At 39.8% G+C, this 23,873-nt stretch overlaps 1 protein-coding gene across 1 annotated transcript in view; it reads left to right on the top strand.

The window, feature by feature from the left end:
* LOC103564763 (uncharacterized) overlaps nucleotides 1-23,873 on the top strand; it is a 95,455-nt gene that overhangs the window by 24,315 nt on the left and 47,267 nt on the right. Inside the window, exon 4 of the mRNA XM_070603358.1 lies at nucleotides 20,208-20,344. The gene's annotated coding sequence lies outside the window, so the exon portion shown is untranslated. The remainder of the gene's footprint in view (nucleotides 1-20,207; nucleotides 20,345-23,873) is intronic.

The raw sequence follows: 23,873 nt of genomic DNA, 5'->3' as shown, positions 1-23,873 counted from the left end.
CTTGTTGTCATGGCCAAGACCTCTAGCGTAGTTGTGAGTAGAAAAGATGTTAGTGGGCATCCTGTCTTATTCTCTTTCCTAAAAGGGAATGCTTTTGATGTTTCGCCATTAAGTATTATGTTTATGATATGTTTTGGGTATGTATCTTTTTTTAGAACAGGAATTTCGCTTTTGTTGTGTAAGTTCTTTTCTTAAATCATCAATAGATGTTGCTTTTTCTTTTACATCTACCGAGATGAGAATATGATTTTTCTTCTTTTTTTTTTTTTTTTTAAAGATTTTTTTTTTTTCCTTTTTCTCCCCAAAGCCCCCCGGTACACAGTTGTATATTCTTCGTTGTGGGTCCTTCTAGTTGTGGCATGTGGGACACTGCCTCAGCGTGGCTTGATGAGCAGTGCCATGTCTGTGCCCAGGATTCGAACCAATGAAACACTGGTCCGCCTGCAGCGGAGCGCGCGAACTTAACCACTCGGCCACGGGGCCAGCCCCAGATTTTTCTTCTTTAATCTGTTAATATGGTCAGTTATATTGATTGACTTTTTAAAAAAATTTTTAAACTAAGTGTAGATTCCTGATTTAATAGATTCAGTCAGTGTATTATCCTTTTAAAATAATGTGGATTTGCTGTGCTAATATTTTCTTTGAGATTCTTGCATCTATGATTATAAATAAAATGGGCCTGTAGTTTTCAGTTCTTGTATAGCTCTAGTTGTGTTTTGGTGTTTGGCTCAATCTAAACTCTGAGCTGCAGAAAGTGCCCTTTGCTCCTGTTCTGTGGCAGGGTTTGTATAATTTATCCCTAAATCTTTGTGTTAAGTCTATTGCTTGCTTAAATTTTTGGTAGAACTTGCTGGTGAAGCCATCTGGGTGTGCACTTTATTTTTTTACTGTGCGAAGGTTTTTAATTACTGGTTCAGTTTCGTAAAACACTGTTCAGGTTTTATATTTCTTGTGACGGTTTTGATAAGTTGTATTTTTTTGGGAATTTTTCCAGTTCGTTGAAATTTTAAGCTGTTTGGAATAAAGTTGATTGACGTATGCTCTTTAGTTATCTTTATTATCTGCAGTTATGTCTCTTTGTGTTTTATTCGTCAGTCTTCATCAAAGGTTTGGCGTGTTTATTAATCTTCTCAAATGGCCAACTTATGCCTTTGCTGATTATCACTATTTTATGCTTTTTTTCTACTTCATTTCTGCTCTTATTTATATTTCTTTACTTGTGCTCTCTTTGGGTTTATTTTGCCCTTAATGTCTCGAGATATGTACTTAGCTTTGTAGTTTTTAGCTGTTCTTATTTTCTAATATATATTTCTTATTCTGAGTAGCTTTGACTCCATCCCACCAGTTTAATATATAGTAAATTTATTAGTCAGTTTAAAATATTTTCAAATTTATAGTGGTTTCCTCTTTGACCCATGAGTTACTTAGATATGTATTTAATTTTTAAACATGTTGGGGCATATTTAGTTCTGCTGGACAAACATATTTCTGTTTCCTTTAGTGTAGTTCTGGTAGTGATAATTTTTTTCAGTTTTTGTTATTCTGAAAGTGTCTTTCTCACCTTGATTCTTGAGGGATATGTTCACAGGTTATAGAATTCCAGGTTGGAACTATTCTATTGAGATAGTTTCTTTTCACACTTTGAAGATAGCATTCCACACTGCTTTCCAACTTTGGTAATTTCTTTGTGTGTGTGGGAAGTCAGCTGTTAGTCTAATTGTTGCTTCTTTGTAATTTGCCATTTTTCTCTGGCTACTTTTAAAATTTTATCTGCATCTTTAGTTTTCTTCATTTTTACTATGATGTGCTTAAGCATAGATTTATTTTCATTCATTCATTTTGGGGTTATTAGGATTTCTTGAATCTGAGAATGACGTCTTTGGTGAATTTTGGAAAGTTCTCAGCTGTTATCTTTCTATATTGTTTCTAGCCTATTTACTCATTCCTCTAACTCCAAGGAAATATGTGTTAAATATTCTTAGTGTATCCTTCACATATCCTTCTGTTTTAGTTATCTGTTACTGCACACAAACCACTCCAAACATTAGTGGCTTAAAACAGCAATCATGGCATTATTTGTCAAGGTTCTGTGGGTGGACTAGGGCCCAGTTGGATGATTCTTCTGCTGGTCTTGCCTGAGATCTGTCATGAGGCTGCAGTCAGAAGGCATCTGGGGCTTAAATGTTGAAAGTGCCTTCACTTATGTGTCTGTTGCCCTTGACAGCAACAGCTGGAAGGCTGGTCTCAACAGGAATGACAGGACATGTTAGTGTCAGGGTTCTGTCTTCCACTGGCCTCTCATCATGGCCTCTCCAGGTGGTCCGTCCAGCAGGGCAGCTGAGTTTCTTACGTTGTGATTCAGGGCTCCCAAGAGGGTTTCCAGAGATGTGGAAGCTGCCAGGCTTTCTTAAGACATAAGCCCAGAACTGGCATAGTACCACTTTTGCTCTATTCCTGTGGTTAAAGTTAATGAAAGCTTTAGTTAGAGCTAACCCAGATTTAATGTGGGAGAGGACTACACAAGTTCATGAATTCTGGGAAGCACGGTTCATTGTGCCCTGTCTTTGTGCCATACCTCTTATCCCTGCCCTTTTGTCCATCCTTATGCTTCTCTGTAATTCATTCTGAATACATTTTTTTTCTCCTGACTTATCTTTCAGTTCACTAATTCTTTCTTCATCCATTGAGTTTCTAATTTTTTAAAAAATTGTATTTTCATATCTAGAATTAATATTTTCTTTTTCAAATCTATGTCATTAAAAAAGTTTCCAGTTCCATACTGAAATTTTTAAGTCTGGCTTTTAGCTCCTTGAATATATTAGGCATTGTTGTTTTACAGTCCAATTCTAATATTTGGAGTTCTGTGGGTTTTTTCCTCTGTTGTGTCTTGTTTCTACTTTTTCTTGCTCATGTTTTTTTTTTCTTTTTGCATAAATGGTTATCTTTGATTGTGCCTGGATATTTTGATTAAAAAGCTAAGATGTCATGCCTTTAGAGAATGTTTTTGTTTTCTTCTGTCAGATGCCTGAAAGTACTAGCTTTCTGGAATCACCTTAATCTAAGTCATCTGAGCCATCCAGATAGTCATGGCTTGGCTGTAAGTCCATATGAGGACTAGTTACTTTCTCTTCACTTTATTTTTTATCCAAAAATGAGGTGATTTATTTTTGGTGGGTCCCAGATTCTGTTTTTTCCCCCCAGAATCATCAGAAATAACCTTAATCCTCTCGTGTTTCTTGAGTATCAGCAAACATCTCCCTGGCAGAAACAACTCCATGTCTATTCTCCCATCCACGGTCAGACTTGGTACTCAGGCGTTCCTCACCATCGTAATAGCTCTTTGATACTTTTTAAGATGTTTTTTTCTACTTTGCTCAGCTTCCTTAGTTATATTTAGTGGAGGTTTTTGCCCCAATTATCTGGTCTATTATTACTGAAAGTAAAAGTTGCTGTAATTAATTAGTATTGATTTACCTTTCAGTCTTTATTCCTTAGGTTTTATTTGCATTCTTTATACATAGAGGTAACACATATTAATGCTGATCTTGGAGGACCAACAACTTGTCACACTCCTAGTTTAATCTCTGTTCTGGTCAGGATTGGTTTCCCGTGTCTTGCCTCTTCTTTAAACTCTTTTACAATGATAGACCACTAGAACATCCGAGGGACTAGCTAAGTCATTGCTTTTCAATATGTGCCTCATGCTCCTCCTGTGAAAGAATAATCTGGAGGAAGTTATTAAAAATGATCTGGTCCAATTACTGCATTTTTCAGAAAAGGAAAGAGGATGAGAATGGTTAAGTATGTTGAATTTAATGTTGTGACTTAATTTGTTGAGATAGTTACATTTGGTATGATTAAATATATAAATGCCTATCTTTGTATCTATCCGTGCTACAGTATTGTAACTTGTTTGGAAATGGGGGCTCACACCTTAAGAAAATGATCTGAATTATGTGTAATAACACTCTAGGTGACCTTTGTTTAGGCATACATATATATATTTTTTTTTTGAGGAAGATTAGCCCTGAGCTAACATCTGCTGCCAATCCTCTTCTTTTTTGCCAAGGAAGATTGGCCCTGAGCTAACATCTGTGCCCATCTTCCTGTACTTTGTATGTGGGACGCCTACCACAGCCTGGCTTGCCGAGCGGTGCCATGTCTGCACCCAGGATCCGAACTGATGAACCCCGGGCCACCAAAGTGGAATGTGCGTAGTTAACCACCGAACCACTGGGCCGGCCCCTGTTTAGGCATATTAGCTGAGCTTTACTTTTTTTCTCCATCAGTTTTCAAATTCTTAATAAGTTGTCCATTTGACTTTGAAAGAGGAAATGTATTCCTTGCTGTGAAACTAACCTTGTCATGTTGGCTGGGAAATGAAAAAATGGAAACAAAAGTGAAAAAAAACCCATACATCTCAGTTAGTAAGTCAATCATTTGGCAGCTCTACTTGTGAAAAACCACTCTTAGGAACGTTCCATCTCTTTCAAGCCTTCCTACCAGTTGGCCAGCTCCAGACACCCGAACCACCTATTCTGACAACATCCCTTTCTGGTATTCAACCTATAGATGGAATGTCTTAAGCATGGAGTTGACGTCATACTAGAGTTACCTGAAAACTCCACAAACCGGTATGTAAAGTTAGTAGTCTATTAGGGTTTTATGGATTGCTTCTTACTTACTCCATTTGTTTTCCAATTTAACGTTACTAGAAACATCCTTAAGTTTGTTAGTATTTTATTTTATTGTTACTATTTTAAGTTAATGTTTATTATACTTCCTTCCCCTTTATTTTTACCATTATGATGACCTGCAGTATTATTCTTTTAGTAGAGGTGGAGAGGTGGCTAAAAAAGTATCAAGTGACCAGAGTTCTCACCTCTTTCTAACCTTTGGGAATTCAGTTTATTTCTGGGAGCCTTGGGTTCTTCATTTTTACAATGCAGGATTAGACTGGGTGATTTTTATACTTCAGTCACCCATTTCTTAACAAAAGTCTTATACCTATTATACATCTGCTGTGGACTGAATGTTTGTGTCCAGCTCCCCAAGTTCATTTGTTTAAATCCCAATGTGAGGATATTAGGAGGTGGGCCTTTGGGAGGTGATTAGGTCATGAGGCCTTTGCCCTCATGGATGAGATTAGAGACCTGGGAGAGCTCCCTTGCCCTCTTCCACCAAGCCAGGCTGCAGTGAAAAGATGATTGTCAGTGAGGTAACAGGCCTTCACCAGACACCGAATCTGCCAGCACCATGATCTTGTACTTCCCAACCTCCAGAACTGTGAGAAATAAATGTTGTTTATAAGCCATCCAGTTTATGGTATTTCTGTTATACCATCCCAAACAGCCTAAGACAACTTCCAAGTGACGATATTGCCTACTCAGTTGGATAGCTGAGTATTTCTTCAGTTTAGCCATCCAAGCTGAAGCTAGACATTTGGGAGCCATCAGTGCATAGATGGCATTCAAAATCATGAGCTCAAATGAGGCCACCCAGGGAGGAAGTCGTAGAAGAGAAGAGGAGCCAGCTGAGCACTCAGCCCTGGGACACTCTACTATTGATAGTAAAGGAGAATAGAAGGAACCAATAAAAGACTGAGCAACTGTAGCCAGGAAGGTAGGAGGAAAACCAGTAAGACTGAGTGTCTTAGGAATCAGGTATGTTTCAAGGAGAAAAGAGTGTTCAATTGCATCAAATGTGGCTGATAGTTTGGGTAAGATAAGGACTGAAAATTTGCCATTGGCTGTAGCAATGTGGCGGTCTTGGGAGACCCTGACAAGCACTGTTTTGGTGAAGGAATGGTGGAGAGGGAGCACGGTTTACTGGAGTGAGTTCAAGAGAGCGTGGGGAGAAGGGAATTAGAGCTAGTATAGCAACTCTCTGAAGGAGATTTGCTGTAAGTGGGAACAGAGAAATGGGGCTGTAGCTGGAAGGGAACATGAGGTCAAGGTTCTCCTTTTTTTTTTAAGGTGGGAGAAATTGAGTAATTGGAATGATGTTTATATGCTGATACAAATGATCCGGTAGCAGGAGAAATGTTAATGAGACAGGAGATGGTGGGGACAGTTGCAGAACTGATGTCTTTGAGGAGGCAAGAAAAATCTAGTACATAAGTGGGTTGGCTTTAGCTAGGAGTTCAGTATATTCATAGGAGAGAAGGTAGAGTAGGTGGACACGTTGGAAGTCATTAACACTAATATCAAATATGTTTCACTCTCTCCCTTCTGGACACATGGTAGGATTGTACTTCCTCCCCTTATGGCTTGGTGGGATCATGTAACTGGTTGTGGCTAGTGAATTATGTTAAGCAGCACACGATGTCTCTGTGCTATAGCATTTAATTGTTAGCATGAAAATCTTCAAAAGTTATTTTCCCCTCTGCCACATTGACTAGTAATGTTCCAGAAACTGGCTGCTCATCAACCTGCATCCCCAAGTAAGGAAAACATGGAGCAGAGCCCCTGACTAACCATTATAGGCATCTAGTGTCCTTTGTAGTTTTAAGTTGTTGTAGCATAAACTAGTCTATCCTGAGTGATGTGGGCACAGATGTATATAGGGGGACAGATGTGATGGTGGGGGCTTCTGGAAAGTCTGTTATGATTGCATCTGGTGTTTCAGTGAAACAGGAAGCTGAGAGTGAGAATTGGTGAGAAGGCCCTGGAGATTTGAAGAGAGAGCAAAGGAGATGAAATAGTCATTTGGGAGAATTTGAGAGTAACTGGACCAGAAAAATGTATCATGATTATCAGACAACACTCAGGGCCCACTTGTGGTTGGTGGCCATGATTAAAGTGAGTGTCAGTGTGCATATGTTTTTCTTCCATCGCAGTTGACTGAGTGGGCACAGACATGGTGTAGACTAAGAATTGGGTTTAAGGAGGGATTAGGTCTTGCCAAGTGACAATGACAAAGGGAGGGAGTGGTAAGGAGTTGAAGATACATACAAGAGAGTGATTATATAACATATTCTTTTAGGACTTTTAATTCGCCTCAGGCATATTCTTAGGGTAGTTAACATCGAGGACTGAGAAGCATAATAAAAATCAAACTCGTGTCATGTAGAGGTTGGTTTAAAGTTTATAAAGCACTTTTGCACATGCAGGAATGTGAGAAAGGGTAGGTGATACCATGGGTTTGGCCATAGAACAGTCCAGCTCTTCTTTTCTTGAGGGATAAGGAGAGGCCTTTTGTATGCCCATGTTTATCCCCTGTGCCTCATGAAGTCCTGCCGTGGGGGGCCTCTTCCTTTTCTTTTATTCCTTTCTTTCTTTCTTTTTTTCCCCTATGTTTTTCTGTTTAAAATATCTGCACCTGTCATTTGTGGTTTAAGCTTGCATGATATTCCTTTTTCTTCTTTTGCCTTTGTTTCTTTGTGGGGTTTGGCTCTCTCTTGGACATATGGGGTGCTGTATCACAATTCAGAATTAGACCCAAGGGTTGTATCTGTAAGCCCAAATCACCCACCATTAGAAGTGTAAGTCATCCCCCTAGGTAAACTATGAATTCTCCAAGTTATAAGTGAGGAAACTGAAGCCTGAGGTTACTTGTATTATTTACACAGTCATGGGGAATTATTACCTTCGCACACCCTAGCGCTTTTTTTGATTTGAGACTTTTTTCCGTTTGTATAGAAAGTGTTGACTATTAATGGTAGGAATTGTCCCTAATTCTTCCAGTTGGTTTTATGTGCAGAGTATACCTCTTCTAGACCTCTTAGATCTAAATAATGTCCCAAAGGACATTCAATCAAAGCTTCCGTTCTCTTTGCAGCTTCTAGGTGTGGAGGCTGATTCTAATTCTGGAACTGTTTATAAGGATGCCTTGTATTGGTGTCAGGTCACTAGAAAGCCAGAGGGGAGAGATAGTTCTAAGAGATGTTAAATGTGTATCTGTTTCTTTCTTTAGACAGTGACAGGAGAGGGCTGGTTTGAGGAGACCCTGCTGTCTGCTTTGGTGCTGAGCTTGAACCTTGGGCTGAGGATCCCAGGTGCTCATTCTCATCACCATTTGGTCTACCCTGCATGATCTGAGAGGGAGGAAGAAGCTCACTGGGGGGACCCTCTGTGCAGTACCAGAGAGAAGCCATTTATACATGTTGATCGTGCCATTGGTGCATCAGGGCTGGTGTCGGGAGCCGGGTGCTGCCCATGAAGTGAGAAGGGACAGGTTTGGCCACTGGGAGAAGTCATCTCTGGCCTCCATGAGTCCCCAGTGCTCTTGTTAGCACTTTCTTCTTTATATATCAAAGATCTTTGATACTTCCTATTAAAACATGAACATCTTTGAGAAGGTGAGAACTTCACCTCCCCTTGAACAAGTACCCTGTAAAGAAGGGTCAATTATTAGCAGCTACTTGAGGGATGCTGGGAGAAGGTGAAGGACAGGGCCAGGCCTTGCATACTTCATAGTTTAAGCCCCTATCTGCTCAGCAGCATGTGAGTTTGGGGACTTTGTAAAGTCTCCTCTGTCCTTTATTCCTCAGACCCCCACCAGAAGGTACCTGAGTATGTACCTACTTCAACCTTTCCTAGACCAGTATCCCCACTGAGGGCTCACCCAGGATAAAGCCTCACAAGTTTGCTCCTCTGGTTTTTGATCTCCTTTACCTCTGGGACAGTGCTCCATGTTGGTGATAGTGGCACCAGGTACAAATTAATTGAGATGGGACAGAAGTAAGAAAAATCATGGCGTGCCCATATGGGCTTTGGAAACTAGCTTTTACTTTTTTTTTTTTAATAGACTACAGTTTGTAGAGGAGCATGCAAATCACATAGAATCTATGCAAATATATTTCCTATCTTGTTTGTGATTTCACATAGCTGAGTAATGCCTCTGGTGAAATTCAAACGAGACTGTTCTTCTGAATCATAGATCCCAAAAGTCAAGGAGTCATGAGCTATTGGGAAATTAATTCAGTTATATAGTACCTGTTTTTTAATCTCAAAGGCCGAGATATAGACATGTTCATTACATTTCTATTACAGGGGAAATAGTCTTGGACATTCCAGTCCATTCCCTTATGTAATCATTCTTACAGTGGAAAGTTGAAATCACGAGCTTTAGAAAATGTGCAGTTTCCTTTTCCGAAAGGAAGACTGGGCGAATGAAAGTTTGCCCGGCCTTTCTCCCCTGTCAACTTAAAGAGTTATTGTTCTTACAAATGTTGTCTCCTTAGAGTAACTTTTACATTTCAGAGGATTGCATGATGGATCAGTGTTTAGAGTAGTGGGGAAGTAAAGAGAGGTTTGGTAGAGGGGGAGCCCGTGTGGGGACCATTCATGAAGTCTCACTTGCTCATAATGCTTGTACACTCCCTCTACGCATGAATTATTCATTTTGCTGTCTTGGTTATAATAGCCACAGTGTTCGGTCTCTAAGACTGTCTTGTGATATATTCTTCTTTTGCTAAAAGGCTGCATATCAGCAGCCTCATTTGATTTAGAAGCCAATTCAGCATGCCATGCATACCATTCGAGAAGAACGTCACGATCCTTCCTGCTATAAAAATATCATACATGCTTAAAATGACAAAGTTTGTCACAAGCAGTGGTTTTAAGTACTTTTTTGTTCTTGAGTCTTCAAAGCAATTTAATTTGAGGGTTTTCATTTTCAGTAAGAAAAATCACTCAAATATTTGTTTTGTTTCTTAATATCAAAATGTTAAATTGGAGATTTAGAGTATCCAAAACGTAGACTCGAGGCCGTGTGCATTTTTTTAATTGTGGTAAAAAACACATAATATAAAATTTACCATTTAAGCAATTTTTAAATGCACAGTATGAGAATGTTAAGTATGTTCATATTGTTGTGCAGCAGATCTGTAGAACTTTTTCATCTTGCAAAAGTGAAAGTCTATACCCATTAAACAACACCCCCTCCCCCCAGTCCATAGCAACCACCATTCTACTTCCTATTTCTGAGAGTTTGACTACTTTAGATACCTTATGTAAATGATGTAAATGAAATCATGCACTATTTGTCTTTTTGTGACTGACCTATCTCACTTAGCATAATGCCCTCAAGGTTTGTCCATTTTGTAGCATATAAGATTTCCTTCTTTTTTAAGGCTGAATAATATTCCATGGCATGTATATACCACATTTTCTTTATCTATTCATCTGTGAAGGTAGTGTGTCTTTTTGTGAAGTGTTCTTATGAAAGCTTTTCTTGGGAGTTAAAGCAACCAAACCACAGAGAACATAGAAATAAAATCCGTCACATATGCTAAGAAATAGAATTTTTGTTTGTGATATTTAATATCAGACTTTCATACTTGCAAAACTTGGAATTTCCTCAACTGAAATTCTAGTATGTGTGGTTTAAGTTCACACGAGATCCCTGCCCTTGGTCCCCACGCACACCTCGTAGAATTATAGTCCCTCAGACTGTCCCCTTAGGGGACAGTGTGCCAGAAGACAGGACACTGGAGTTGCTGGAGCTGGGAGCCCTGTGGTCCTGCCTGCATGGACAGGGGCGTGTGCCCAAGTGCTTGCTAGAGAGCGTGGTAAATGGTGGCATTTTCTCCTCAAGTTGTCTGTGCTTCGCTCAAACGTCTAGAAGGAAGAGATAAGTGAAAAGGGGCAGGGCGGGAAGGGAGCTCTTGTAGTAGTGAAAGGATGGATGACCTATAAGATCATTAGGTGGGGCCGTCCCTGTGGCCGAGTGGTTAAGTTCACACGCTCTGCTTCAGCAGCTCAGGGTTTCGCAGGTTCGGATCTTGGGCGTGGACCTGGCACCGCTCATCAGGCCATGAGGTGGCGTCCCACATGCCACAACTAGAAGGACCTGCAACTAAAAATATGTACAACTATGTACCAGGGGGCTTTGGGGAGAAGAAGGAAAAATAAAATCTTAAAAAAAAAAAAAGATCATTAGGGTTAGTACTGGGTTTTCTCGTTGGATTCTGGATTTTTCTCACAGATCAGCTTCTATGTAGATTCCAGCCCCAACTCAGTTGAAGCAACTCTGGCTAAAGCAAAACCACACAAGCAATACGCTCTGTAGTCTAGATTTAGTCTAAATGTTGCCAGAGGACCAAAAGACAAAGGTTTGACTTGAAAGAACACATGGTCTGGGAGACTGACTCATGTAGTTACTTTCACTTTTAAAAAAAAATTTGATTCTTCCTATGAGCAAAATAATGAGGCAGATGGGGAGGCCTGATTTGGATAGTGGCTGGGGCCCCTGTCCTCGCAGATGCTGCAGTATCAGCAGTTGCCTGTGTTTGGCAGGTAAAAGCTGTGAGAAGGAGCCTTTTCCCCTCCTTGCCCCTTTTATTATTCTTGGCTAAGGGTGAGGAGCAGCAGAGGGTGGGAGCCCCTCCTTTTCTTTTCCCTGCAGGTTGATGGGCCTAAACATAGGGTGTGTGGTCTCCACTCTATCATTGAAAATGTCCCTGTTCTGCCTGGGCTCAGGGGGCTCTGGAGGTACCTTGCCTTTTTTGACTTCTTTGATTTCCTCTTAGGAATGCTAGGCAGGGTGCTGCTGGGTGGGTGAGGAGGAGAAAAGCTTAGGGACATGCCCAAAGGCTTACGGAGAAACCTAAGGTGTCTGGGGAAGTGCTTGTGTGCTTGGAATGTGGCCCCCTGGAGACCCCAGACCCTCTGGCTCTTCAGTGACTGAGTCTGAGACTGGGGTGCACAGGGAGGGCTAAGGACCAGGTGCACAGTTCTACGGCAGTGACAGCTGGTTCTGTCCTGCCTCCTGCGACAGAATGCTGGGGAGGAGGTGCACATTTAAGCCCTGCCAAGTAGCAGGGCGGTCAGCTGAGTCTCAGGCATGAGTCAGGTGAGGGCCCTGACAAATCTGTCCCCCACAGTAAGGGAGCTGCTTTAGGAGGCAGATGGAAGCCAAGGACTTCCTACTTTGTGGGTGCCAGTTTGGAGGCAAGAAGAAATGTTTAAAAAGATTTTTAGTAAGTTGTTGTTGTTGTTGTTGTGTGTGTGTGTGTGTGGATGGCTTAAAAAGATGTTTACACTGTTGATTTTGTCCCCTAACATTTTTTTTTAAGATTGGCCCTGAGCTAACATCTGTTGCCAATCTTCCTCTTTTTGTTTCTTTTTCTCCCCAAAGCCATAGTACATAGTTGTATATTCTAGTTGTAGGTCCTTCTAGTTTTTCTACGTGGGATGCCGTCACAGCATGGCTCGTAGAGCAGTGTGTAGGTCTGTGCCCAGGATCTGAATCAGCAAACCCTGGGCTGCCGAAGTGGAGCACGTGAACTTAACCACTCAGCCATGGGGCTGGCCTCCTCCCCTAACATTTTTAGTGACAATCTCCAAGTCTACAGCAAAGTTGAAAGAATTTTATAGTGAACACACATATGCCTATCACCTAGATTACTAGCATTTTAAGATATTTGCTTTATCAAGTATCTAGCCATCTAGTTGTTCATGCAGCCATCCATTAACCCATCTTGTTTTCTGATGCATTAAAAAAACCCACTCACCCCTAAAAGCTTCTGCATTGTAGTTTTAGTATTTTTCAATTTTTTTTCTTTTGAGGTAAAATTTACATACAGGGAAATGCACAGCTCTTATTTGTAGAGTGCCATGTTTTCTATCATTTTGTCGGATTTTTGCAAAATCAAACTTTTCCTTTTCTTTTTTTTGTGAGGAAGATTGGCCCTGAGCTAACATCTGTTGCCAATCTTCTTTTAGCTTGAGGAAGATTGTCATTGAGCTAACATCTGTGCCAATCTTCTTCTCTTTTATGTGGGATGCCACTGCAGTGTGGCTTGACACGTGGTGCTAGGTCCACGCCCGGGATCCAAACCTGCAAACCCCAGGCCACCACAGTGGAGTGTGCAAACTTAATCACTGTGTCACCAGGCTGGCCCCAAACGTTTTCTTTTTTACCAAACCAAATTTCTGGCTAGTCACAGAATTTCTATAAATTATTTAAAAGTACAGTTTTGAAAGTAGTTGAGAACGATAGCATATGATGAGCATCTTGGAAAGATTATGTTCACTGTAACATGAAGTTTGTTCCTTTACCACCCCTGGCCCTTCTCTTGGTTCTTTTTCCTTCCTCCCCTTCCCTACACACATAGGAGAGAGGAAAAAGTAAGGCAGTTGATTGGTGAAGACTTTTTTAAGATCTACAAGTGAAGGGCTACCTAAAAAGTGACTCTCACTTTTGCCATTTGCATGTTGGCAACCACTTTCTTCCACCTTTCCTTTTTTAAAGAAATTCAAGGCAAAGCAGTCTAGTTATAATATTTCATAACAAACAAGAACTCTCCCTCCATTCGGTGTAGCCATCCCATAAAGTCCAGATAGACAATTTCATGGCAGCTCATGATGGTTGTGTGTCCATGTGGAGTTAAAGGTCCCTATGAAGTGGTAGATTACTTTAGTATTATGAAGGGCACATTTGGCATGCTCATTATGAAAATGGGGAGACGCAGATGTTGATTTTTTTAATTATTGCTTCACTTGGGAATCCTTACTTGCATTATTTGTTTCAGTTGTCTGTACACCACTGCTCTGCCAAGCTGCTTGAATGATGGAAAAGAAACCTCAAACTTGGGTAGAACAAGAATTTGCTCTGGGTCTGTGTGATGTCCTGTCTTTTAAAGGGGAGAAATGGAAGAGATTTGGTTTTGCAAATATTTAGTGTGTGCATCCAAATGCCGGGTGGTGTAGGTAAAACAGAGAGCCTTAAGGATAGACTCTCTAGGAGTGTACTGTTTACTTGGGAGAAGAAGATGTAAGTATGTGATAAGTCAAGAAGGGTTAGGATGGTAAGTGTAGTCGAGTTCAGAGAGCAGGCAGTGGCTGGCAGCTGCAGTGGTTAGAGAAGGAGCGTCTGCTTTGAGGTGGTTGGGTGTAGAGGGAGAGAGGAAGGGGAGAGGTCTTTGAAGGTCCCTGTGGATTGCTCACAGCAGAGATGCTTTTTCCTTCAATCCAGCAAGAATTGATGGCAGATTTGGGGAAGTCTTGGAGGATAAGGTTGAAAAGATAAGTTGGGGCAGTTATGTCGGGGCTTAATTGACAGAAAATTTTCAAAGACCAGCACAGTTCATAGTTTCCTGGATTGTTTTCCATTCCTCACCTGTGATTATCAGAAATCATACTAGACTAGGGCCTTTTTGTCAAAAGAATAGTATCCATTTACCAATTTATTGTTTGAATAAAGAATTTGTGTGAGCTATTTCTAAATAAGTTTATGAGGAATGATGGTCAAACAACATATGTGGAATAAATTTTTAATCCAAAGGTTTAAACACAGATGCTGTCACCTTTTCATGAGAAGACTGTGGCCATGAAGAGTTGTACTCCTTTTATTAATGGGATATGGTCACTGTTTAAATCACAAACAAGAAAGGTCCAGCAGCATTTCTTGTGTATGTTACTCATCTTAAATGTTGCAAAATACCAAAGGGAAAGGAAAACCAGAAAATCGGGGGGAGTTGGTGGTTTAAAAAATATAGTGACTAACGGACTTGTGCTGACTAATACCAGTGAACTCATAATGAGTAACAATAGTGAATTTAGAAGGCATATAAGTAGAAGGAGAGCTATTTAAAGGTTGCTATAATACAAAAGGCAGCTGAATTGGTCACAAGTAAGGATTCCCTCTGGGAAATTTGGAAGTAGTTCAGTTAACCCCTACAAACTTCTGTTTCTCCTTTATCTAAAGGATTCATCTTGGGGAAGTTAGATCGAGTTCTTTCAAGTATGGCTTCCTTTCCACTTGCTTCCTGGGGGGAATTCTTGGCAGATGAGCTTGCTTGTGGTTTTGCGTTGAAGAAATGCCAATAGGTGTCCAGTGGTAAGCGAGAACAATCAATTGAGTAAAGAAGGGTTGGTGGTGATGTCTGTGAACTGGAAACACAAAAGGTTTATTTGAATTTATTTTCTTAGTTTTTGTTTCTGATCATGGCATAAAAATATAAAAACTGACCAGCCATTCTTTTCATAAACATAGATGCTATCTTTTTAAAAATGAAAGATTATAGCATGTCTTTCTTCCGTAGAATCACTGTTTCCAGTTCATTCTGAAATACTGTAAGTGCTTATTCTCTAAAATTCAGAGACCGAATGTTTTCCAATCTTATCTATGTTTAGAACTTTGGAAATAAGTTAGCATGGCTCTGTTTTCATTTTGACCTATAAGTACCCCCAAACAAGTTTAATCTTTCTTTTTTTAAAAAAATTCACATTAGTGATATTTTAAATATCTTTCCTAAAGTGAAACTTCAGAATGCAATGAAACTCAGTGTCTTGGGTTAATTAGAGCTTCTCAGCAGAGAGCAGTGGCCAGCCAAGGAGCATGGATGACAGGAATGTTTCACAAGGAAGTTATTGAATGGACCAGGAAATGCTGCAGATAAATAAGATTGGAGTGCAGAAGCCAAACCATATTGGAACTGGTAGCCTCTTAGCTATTTGGTTTTAACTTAAAAAAGAACCTAGGTTTTTAACTTTGACATAAAAAAGGAATGTAGAAGTTATTGAATAGCTAACCCTTCATTTGAACAGTAAATATCAATAGGGTGTTGAGCATCATCAGAGTCATGAAAACACAGTGGAAAGCGTTTGTTCACTCCTTGCTGAAAGTTGCTGTCCGGGTCTTATGTAGTTTTCTAGTGTTCAGGAGGATGGGAAGTTTTTAATGTAGGTCCCCTCTAAAGAACATGGGTTGCCTCAGACTGTGAGATGCTGTGACACAAAGTAAGGGTTCGATTAATATGTTGAATGACTGAATTCATAAACCTTACTTAAAATTCTGGAATGATAATGAAGCTTGTCTCCTAAAAGGAGGCATTTCCAGAAAAGAAAGCAAACATTGTTTTATGCCATGAGAGTCACATCATAGAATCTGTTATACAAAGAGATGGTGCCTGTTGGAGCTATAAAATAGGCTCAAGAAAAATTTGTATCAGGTGATGGATGATAGATATATGAAAAGAGGTGTCTCTGGTCTGTGAAGAAAATAGGGTGCCATCTAGTGGAATCATTTCACTAGTAGAATCAAATCATACATATTACATTAAACACTATTTTAGAAGATTTCAGTTTTTAATAAAACATACCAATTGATTTTCTTTCTCAAGGATTTTAACTTTTTATTTTGAACGAATTTTACATTTGCGGAAGAGTTGCAAAAATAATATGAGAGAGTTCTTATATACCCATCACCCGGCTTCCTCAATCTTGTATTAACCGTGGTACACCTATCAAGATCAGGAAATTAACATTGGTACAAAAGTACTAACTAAACTCCAGACTTTATTCGGATTTCACCAGTTTTTCCACTTATGTCCTTTTCCTGTTCCAGGATCTCATCCAGGATCCCACAGCGCTTTTAGTCATCATGTCTCCTTTGGTCTCCAATCTGAGACAGTTCCTCAGTTCGAACAGTGTTTATTAAAAATATTTCTCTAGGGATTGTGGTGGTCGTAAAATACATTTGATACTATAGGAGACTTGAAACGTTAAAAGGTAGTTATAAGAATTTTGATCTGGAAATATTTATTCTGCTTGTACATTTCATTTCCCCCTCAAACTTTTTCAAATAGTTTTTTATATTTGCAAAGTTCTTTATAAGTTTTACTTGTTTTGAAAAGTAGTGAGAGACAGGAACTAATCTTTGACAATTTTCTCATTTTACTTAAAAGGAAATTGAGCCATAGGAGAGTTTCATATTTTGCCTTAGCTTGAACAGCAGTCTCAGCACACTGGCAGGTAGAAAAAAGGACGAGAAATGACACAGCAATTGAAAAGTAAATGTCATTTGCCAACATTTTTTATTATGACAGTAACTTAAATTTTAAAATGAAAGACAAATCTTCTAAAATTATACTAATAAATCAGATGTTTTATTCTTTAAAAATTGATGTCTTAAATGCTTTGAAATGCTCTCAAAATATTTGTCACTTTTAAACATCATATTTATCTCGTTTTTAAAAAAATTAAGTTTGAACTATCTATTCTAAGAGTTCTAAACTAACTTTTTGCTGCTTTGTATATAGAAACAAATACTTCTATTACAAGTTATTTTAAAAAATACAAATAACTTTGGTCCTTAAACAACATCAATTTTTGCCCCCACTTAATATAATGGTTTGAAGAATCATGATTACATTTAGAAGATACTGTATATGAAAGATGAGAATAACAAATTGGAGAGACACAGTCTGTGGCTTATTTTATTGGTTTATGGCTTCATTACCCAGAATATTACCTTTTGTACTGTGTGAGTATCCCCTGACTCTGATGACCACAGTGAACTCTGCTATACCTGAAAGCAGTGGAAAGGCCTGGAATTTCCACAGAGGATATAACATTTTCTTTTAGTGTTGCTCCACACCCACCTTTCCCAAATCAACTCCAATGTGGTGATACTACATGAAATGAAACTGCCTTCCCAACAAAGAGGAACGATGCAGTGAGGGTCTCCCTTGGCCAACAGAGACCCCCTATTCGGAAAACTCATCATCAGGTTGATGTTGGCGTGAGGGAAGGGCGGATATGCTCTTTCCAAGATGCCAGCAGGCTTTTGCGCTGTGGTCCACCCATAAAGAGCCCAAGTTGCAGAGGCTGTGGGCCTTTGGAATGTCAGCCTGTCTCCTTTCCCAGAATGCTTCTCTTGACTGAGAGATACACGTGTTACTTTTTCATGAATTGTGTAATTGGGCCTTCTACATTTTTTTCTCAGTACATTTTAATTTCTGTCTTTACCTAGGTGCATAGGTAAAATTATTTGAGAGTTGAAACAAACAGAATAGAATTACTTGCCTTTAAGGCAACCTAAAGAAGTAGAGAAATCAGTCTTTCAGGTTTCTCACCTACTATTAGGAGCCCTTCTCCTCTCTTTCCTTTCATCCTTTCGTTTCCTGGACCCCAGGCAACCCACTGGGCCACTAGGGGGGAGAGGGGAGGAGATACTTTAAGTTTTCTCTCAACTGGTGCCCTCTTTGCTGACAGAAATAAATTAGTGTGTAATATTTATTCGTATATTTGTGGCTGCTAGCTATTAGTCCTTTCAGGTATAATGCATGAAACTTAACCAAAGCCTTGGAAACGTAATAACTGGAGGCCAAGGACTTATCATTTTAGGCTTGTGAGCATTCGAGCAAGTGAGCATTTTGCTGCTGTTCAGTTGCTACCCACACTGGAGGTGGCCCTGCCAGTGTCTAATCACATGAGAAACACACAAAGTAAATCTCATGAAAACTGCTCATTATAAATATGGTCTCCTCTGGAACACAGGAAGCAAGCATTTTTCAGCCCTGTGAATGAAAGGAGGCTTTTAAAATGAATCCATTTATACAATATACTAGATCATATTATATCTTGTGAATTGAACTTCTTTAGAGCTATGTGAACACATTCTGAAGGAAATGGGAGAAATAAAGAATTTGCCTATTCAGCTGTATACTTCTAGAAATTTTTATATCTATATGTTCATTTGAGACTGGACCCTTAAGAAATAATTTTTACATTAAAAGATAATTTATACAGTATTGTTTAGCAGGATTGTGATTGTTTTTCATAAACCTCTGTATTTTTTTTTGACAACTTGAGTTTGTCATTAAGCATTTTTTTTTTTTTTTTGAGGAACATTAGCCCTGAGCTAACATATGCCACCAATCCTCCTCTTTTTTTTGCTGAGGAAGACTGGCCTTGAGCTAACATCCATGCCCATCTTCCTCTGCTTTTATATGTGGGACGCCTGCCACAGCGTGGCTTGACAAGCACTACTTAGGTCTGCACCCAGGATCCAAACCGATGAACTCTGGGTCTCCAAAGCGGAATGTGCGAACTTAATTGCTGCACCACTGAGTCAGCCCTATCATGAAGCATTTTTAATAACATTTTGGCTCCTTTTGCATATTTCTTCTTTTATAGTAAGTGCAAAAAGTTTTATTGGTTCTTTTTCTTGCAGTTGTTTATAATTAAAATTTTCTTTGTCCTTTTTAGGAGAACCCCTTCAAAATGGTAGAAGTTGGACATTTTGTGCATAGTATTATGGTGCAAAGAAATGAGTTGGAGTGAGAAAGGAGGGTTCATGCTCCCCTTAGAAATACTGAGAGATGAAGTTTCACTTTGTAGACGCTTTATACAAACCCACTTATTCCTAATTAATTTTCTTTTATTGGCTCTCAACATTGGTACTTTGTTAACCTTTGGCTACAGTGATAGTTCTCCAGTTTTTAAAAATGGACTTTGATCGTTGCAAACCAAGGACCTTCAGGTAGTTATGGAACCAGGCTGTTGTAATGAATGGAACTGTTAAACTGTTCCCTAGGTTGGTCATTGTTATGTGCTTTTGAATCCTTGTGTTCTGCGAGCGAGTGGTCTCTTTGTTTGTGTACTCTGTACAGTTCTTAGTGCTTAATAAATGTTGAATATTCTATAGCTACGTTGGGTTCCCAGAGCATGTACTATTGTCAGATTTAAGGCCTATGAAAGAGTCTGTGCAGTGTTTAATGAATCCTAAGGTTTTCTCTGTATTGGAATTTATGAAAAATTTATTTTTCTCCATGTACTCTAAATATCTCATGCTTTTAAAATAGACTAGTCTTGGCCACACTTTGTTTTCCTGACTTCCCCTCCATTATTATTTGAGAAGGTTACAAAACGAGGCCTTTGCTGGTATGTTAACTTGATTATAATTTTATGTATCACAGAGATATGTGTGCTGCTTCTATCATCAATACTAAATCAGAGCACTCTTTTAAGCTTTGAATTTTCTTTATCTACATCTTGCATTCCTAGCTATGGGCTAAGCCAGGGTGTTGAGATTAACATGCAGCACTGGGTCCCAGGTAAGCTATTGATTCAGTACTGTGCTCATCTTAAGTGATTATAACAACCACATACTTAGCAAGAGAGTTCCCAGCCTATAAATAGATTTATTCTATCTTAAATGAGACTTGGCTAATATGAGCGGTGTGTGGCATCTGGGAGATGGAGTTATGGAAATTTAATTAAAAGAAAAGGGGGAATATGGTTTGCCCTGTTGTGGGGTGAACAACATGTCTAGGAAATTTTCCTTTAAGCCTGCATTAACGCGTTTTAAACCCTGGTCCCTCTTACTCGTCTCAGGAACCACGTGTTAAAAGATATGCATATTTGGTAATAAAATACCTGGCCTAGAAGGAAGTAAACAATGATTGCTGTTTTCAGAAGAGAAGCATAGTGTTTTAGAGTTAGCTAGATCCATTCCTTCCTGCTTTTTTTAAACAGATGGAGAAACTGAGTCCCCAAAGTGTTTCAGCATCCTTGAAGTTATACAGAGAACTAAAGTAGCATATGGCTTATCTAGGAGGTAAAGATAAGAACAACTTCTGCTTGATTGGTGCCCTCTTGAAGAGAAATACTTGGTGAGTATTGACCTTCTGATTACATCACTTATGATTTTTTAAAAAATGTTAAACTTGCATTGAAAAAATACATATGTTGCTTTTAAAATGGAAGCTTTCAGCAGCATTTAGATCTATCCATATGTTATGGTTTAGGCCAAATTAAGCAGCCAATTTCAGATCTGCTTTTTGGAAAGCTTCAGTATAAATTCACTCAAAGTTTCTGTCAAATCACAGCTTGTAGAAGCCATTTCCAAATGGCCTGTTATTTGCTGGTTAAATTAAGGATGCTTCTCTGAGGAAGAGGTCACGTGCTCCTAATTCGGGCCCACCATCCTTCCCTGGTACTCTCTGTGCTGTGCCTGCCTTTAACCCACCTCTGAAGCATCATGCTTCCTGGGTCGGGACTGCTTCCTTTTTGGTGCCCCTCTGTTCCCATGTACCTGGGCTCCTGGAGGGCACAGGACCTAGGGTCTCAGGGCCAAATGGAGGACCCCACCAGGCAGGTCTGTCCTCCCACTCACCACTGGAGAGTCAGAGTGAGTAGGTCACCTGGCTAGAAAGCTCCCCTGGGTTTCCGATCTGCAGCCAGGGTAGAGGATTCTTGTTGTAATGAGTGAAGGACTTGTTTCTTTGGAAAGAAACTCAGAAAGTGACATGGATGATACCAACCTCTACACAAGATCCATGTTTGAGGTCAAAGGAGAATATGGGAGATTTTCTCATACTCTCTCATGGGTCTTCATTTGATGAACACCTGTTGTGTGCCAGGCTCTGAAACAGTATGGCCACATTTAATCCTTACTGTGATACTGTGAGGAAGAGATTATTAGCCTTATTTTAGATATGCGGCCAGAAGATACTTGAGAGGCTTTCAAGTCATTTGTCCAAGATCACAGAACTAGTAAACAATAAAGGATATGCATTATCCTCACTTTTCTGACTTCACCATACCATATCAAGAAAAAAATAACGAAATGGATGGCTGGTTTGATATTTCCTTTCTTACTTGTCTATCAGTATGAATAAGAAAACAGCGATTTTTCAAGGCATATATTTTTAGTTTTGCAGAATTTTTGTCTAATGACGTTGTATATTTATTCAAAAACATTTTTTGAGGTCCCACTATGTGCCAGATTCTGTACTAGGCGCTCTGCATACAGCAGTGAATGTATATAAAAATAAGTGTTATTTTTATCAAGTCCTAAGATAAAACTGGAAGCTTTTTCTGTACATATTTCATCTTGTCCTTTCTTAACTATCAAGGCATTGAAACATAGAGCCCAAGATTAATGGTTGTCATTTTTCCATTGATTCACAGAATTACTGAACTAACAGGGTACTTCTGAGGTTACTTAGCCAGCTCCTGAAGTCTGGGGGAGATGTGAACTAAACCATTCTATTATTAATAATTTTCAAGGAGAGAGATTCCATTAAGCCTTTGTGGTAGCTGCTGTTTTAGACTCTTACACCCTGTTGTAATGATGATAAATTATTTCTGCCCCCTAAGAGTTGGCTGGTATAAATGTGAGTTTTAAGTTAAATACATAAAGAACATTTTAAAAGTCTTGATTTCCATACCTTTAATCAAAATAAGCACCTTGAGAGGTTTTGAAATGACAAGCAGAGAGCCCATGCAGGTGGTCAGACACCTGTTTGATCCTAGTGTGGCCTGAACCCTACCCACTGTGGTGACAATCTCTGACAGGTACTCCTGTTTTTCTGTCCCAAACTATTTGTTCAGTTTACCCTACTTTTCAATGTGGTTTAGAAGCTTCTGGGAAAATCTCATTTAGTAGTTATCTCAGCCACCTGGTAGGTGACTTGACTTTATTTTTTCTTCTAGAAGGCTCTATGCTTCATATAGAACTGCATACCTATTTTTTGTTCTATTGATTGTTAGGGTTAAAAGAGCCTGACCTCTTATTAAATAATAGAGAATAATCAGTTCATGGACTACAGTTTTATTAAACCCTCCCATGTGGTAATTTGCCATCCACAAAGCTTAAATGATGGCCACTTTCACCTCAAGTCTCAGGTTCCATGATTGTGTTTATCCCTTGAAAGTGTAGGGGAAAATCAGAGACGCTTTAAATGCTTCCATCATGAGAGTGCCAGTTGGGGGGGGGGAACAATTCCCAAAAGAATAACTTGTCAAACTTTCATAGAAGTTTCCCATTAAAAGTGGTATATTTATCAGATTGTGAGATAAAACTGTTAGCTTTGTCTGTGCATGTGTCGTCATGTCCTTTCTTCACTGTCAGGGTGCTGAAACATAGAATCCTAGCTTCATTCTCTGCTCTGCAGAACTACCTGGTTTACTCCTCAGAGAGCTCTTGCTCTCTGGAATATTTCGTGCTGTTGCTGGAGCCTGTTTCAGGGCCTGCATGGCTCCAGGGCTACCCCTCCTGCAGCATCTGGATCACGCTTGGCTTTAGTCACCTCACAGTGGCTCCTTCGTGCTGGTCCAACAAAGCGTCCATGGCTAGAATCATGACGTCTTTCAATGTCCACTCTTTTGTCTAGCTCCTTAGTATACTAATATGACATTCTCCTCCATGTACCCATATGACATGGTACTGCAGATGTAGGACAAAAGCACTCTCTGTGTTGCAGACTTAAGATGAAATTTCACTTAATCACCGAAAGATCACATGATAATTCCCCAATTTTCCAAGGTGAAACTTTTCCATAGGGACCACTATGACTGTGGTGCTGGTGGTGGTTGGTTGTGTCTTGGGAAGAGTTTTTAAGGCAACATATTTATACTCCTTGCATTTCTCCTTAATAACTTGACACTCATTTCCATTATAGTTCTCTCTGTAATTGTTTAATGTCTATATTCCCCAGTGGAGTTTGAATTCCACGATGACAGGAACTGTTGTCACGTTGCCTCACATATGTAGTAGCTGTCCAATCAATACTTGTTTTTTTGTGTAGTGTAAAGAGCATTGTGCTGGGACCCTGGAACTTGGGCTCCAGTCCCATTCTTGCCTCAAGAAGGTATGCTACCACAGTCTCCTCATCTGTGAAGTAAAGGCACGGGCAGGGAGAGTCATGAGGTTGCTTTCAGCTTTAGGAGTCTCAGTTTGTGTCTGACTAAATGGAGGAAGAATTGCAGCCAGTCAGTTGGAAGCCACGACTTTGTTTCCAAACCCAGGCTGACTCCAACGAAGTGCCCTGCCTTGCTGGGGATGACTGGCCCATTGCCTTCCCAAGGAGCCCATGCCAGAATCCGAGTCACCTCCTTTGGGACATCTGAGGGCAATGTTTTGCAAAATTTTTTCTCTAGCAGCTGAATTCTCTTCAAAATAAGAAAAGAATTAAAAAGACTGCCCATTATGCATGGGCAGAAGCCATGTTGGCAGTTAACCTGTGTCTGGGTATTTGCTGCATGTGAGATGGAGGAATCTCCGAAGGTTGGTTCAGAGGGCAGTTGCTCTGGTGAGAGAGGGAGTGGGGACCCTGTGGTCTTCCCTGAACAGCTTTACTCTTACACCTGATGCCACCCCCATACCTACTTCCCACCCCTTAACCCCAACTCCAGCCT

The sequence above is a fragment of the Equus przewalskii genome, chromosome X, assembly GCF_037783145.1.
Source record: "Equus przewalskii isolate Varuska chromosome X, EquPr2, whole genome shotgun sequence".
NCBI lineage: Eukaryota > Metazoa > Chordata > Mammalia > Perissodactyla > Equidae > Equus > Equus przewalskii.
The sequence above is the reverse complement of the archived record's forward strand: the minus strand, read 5'-3'. Positions and strand labels throughout refer to the sequence as shown.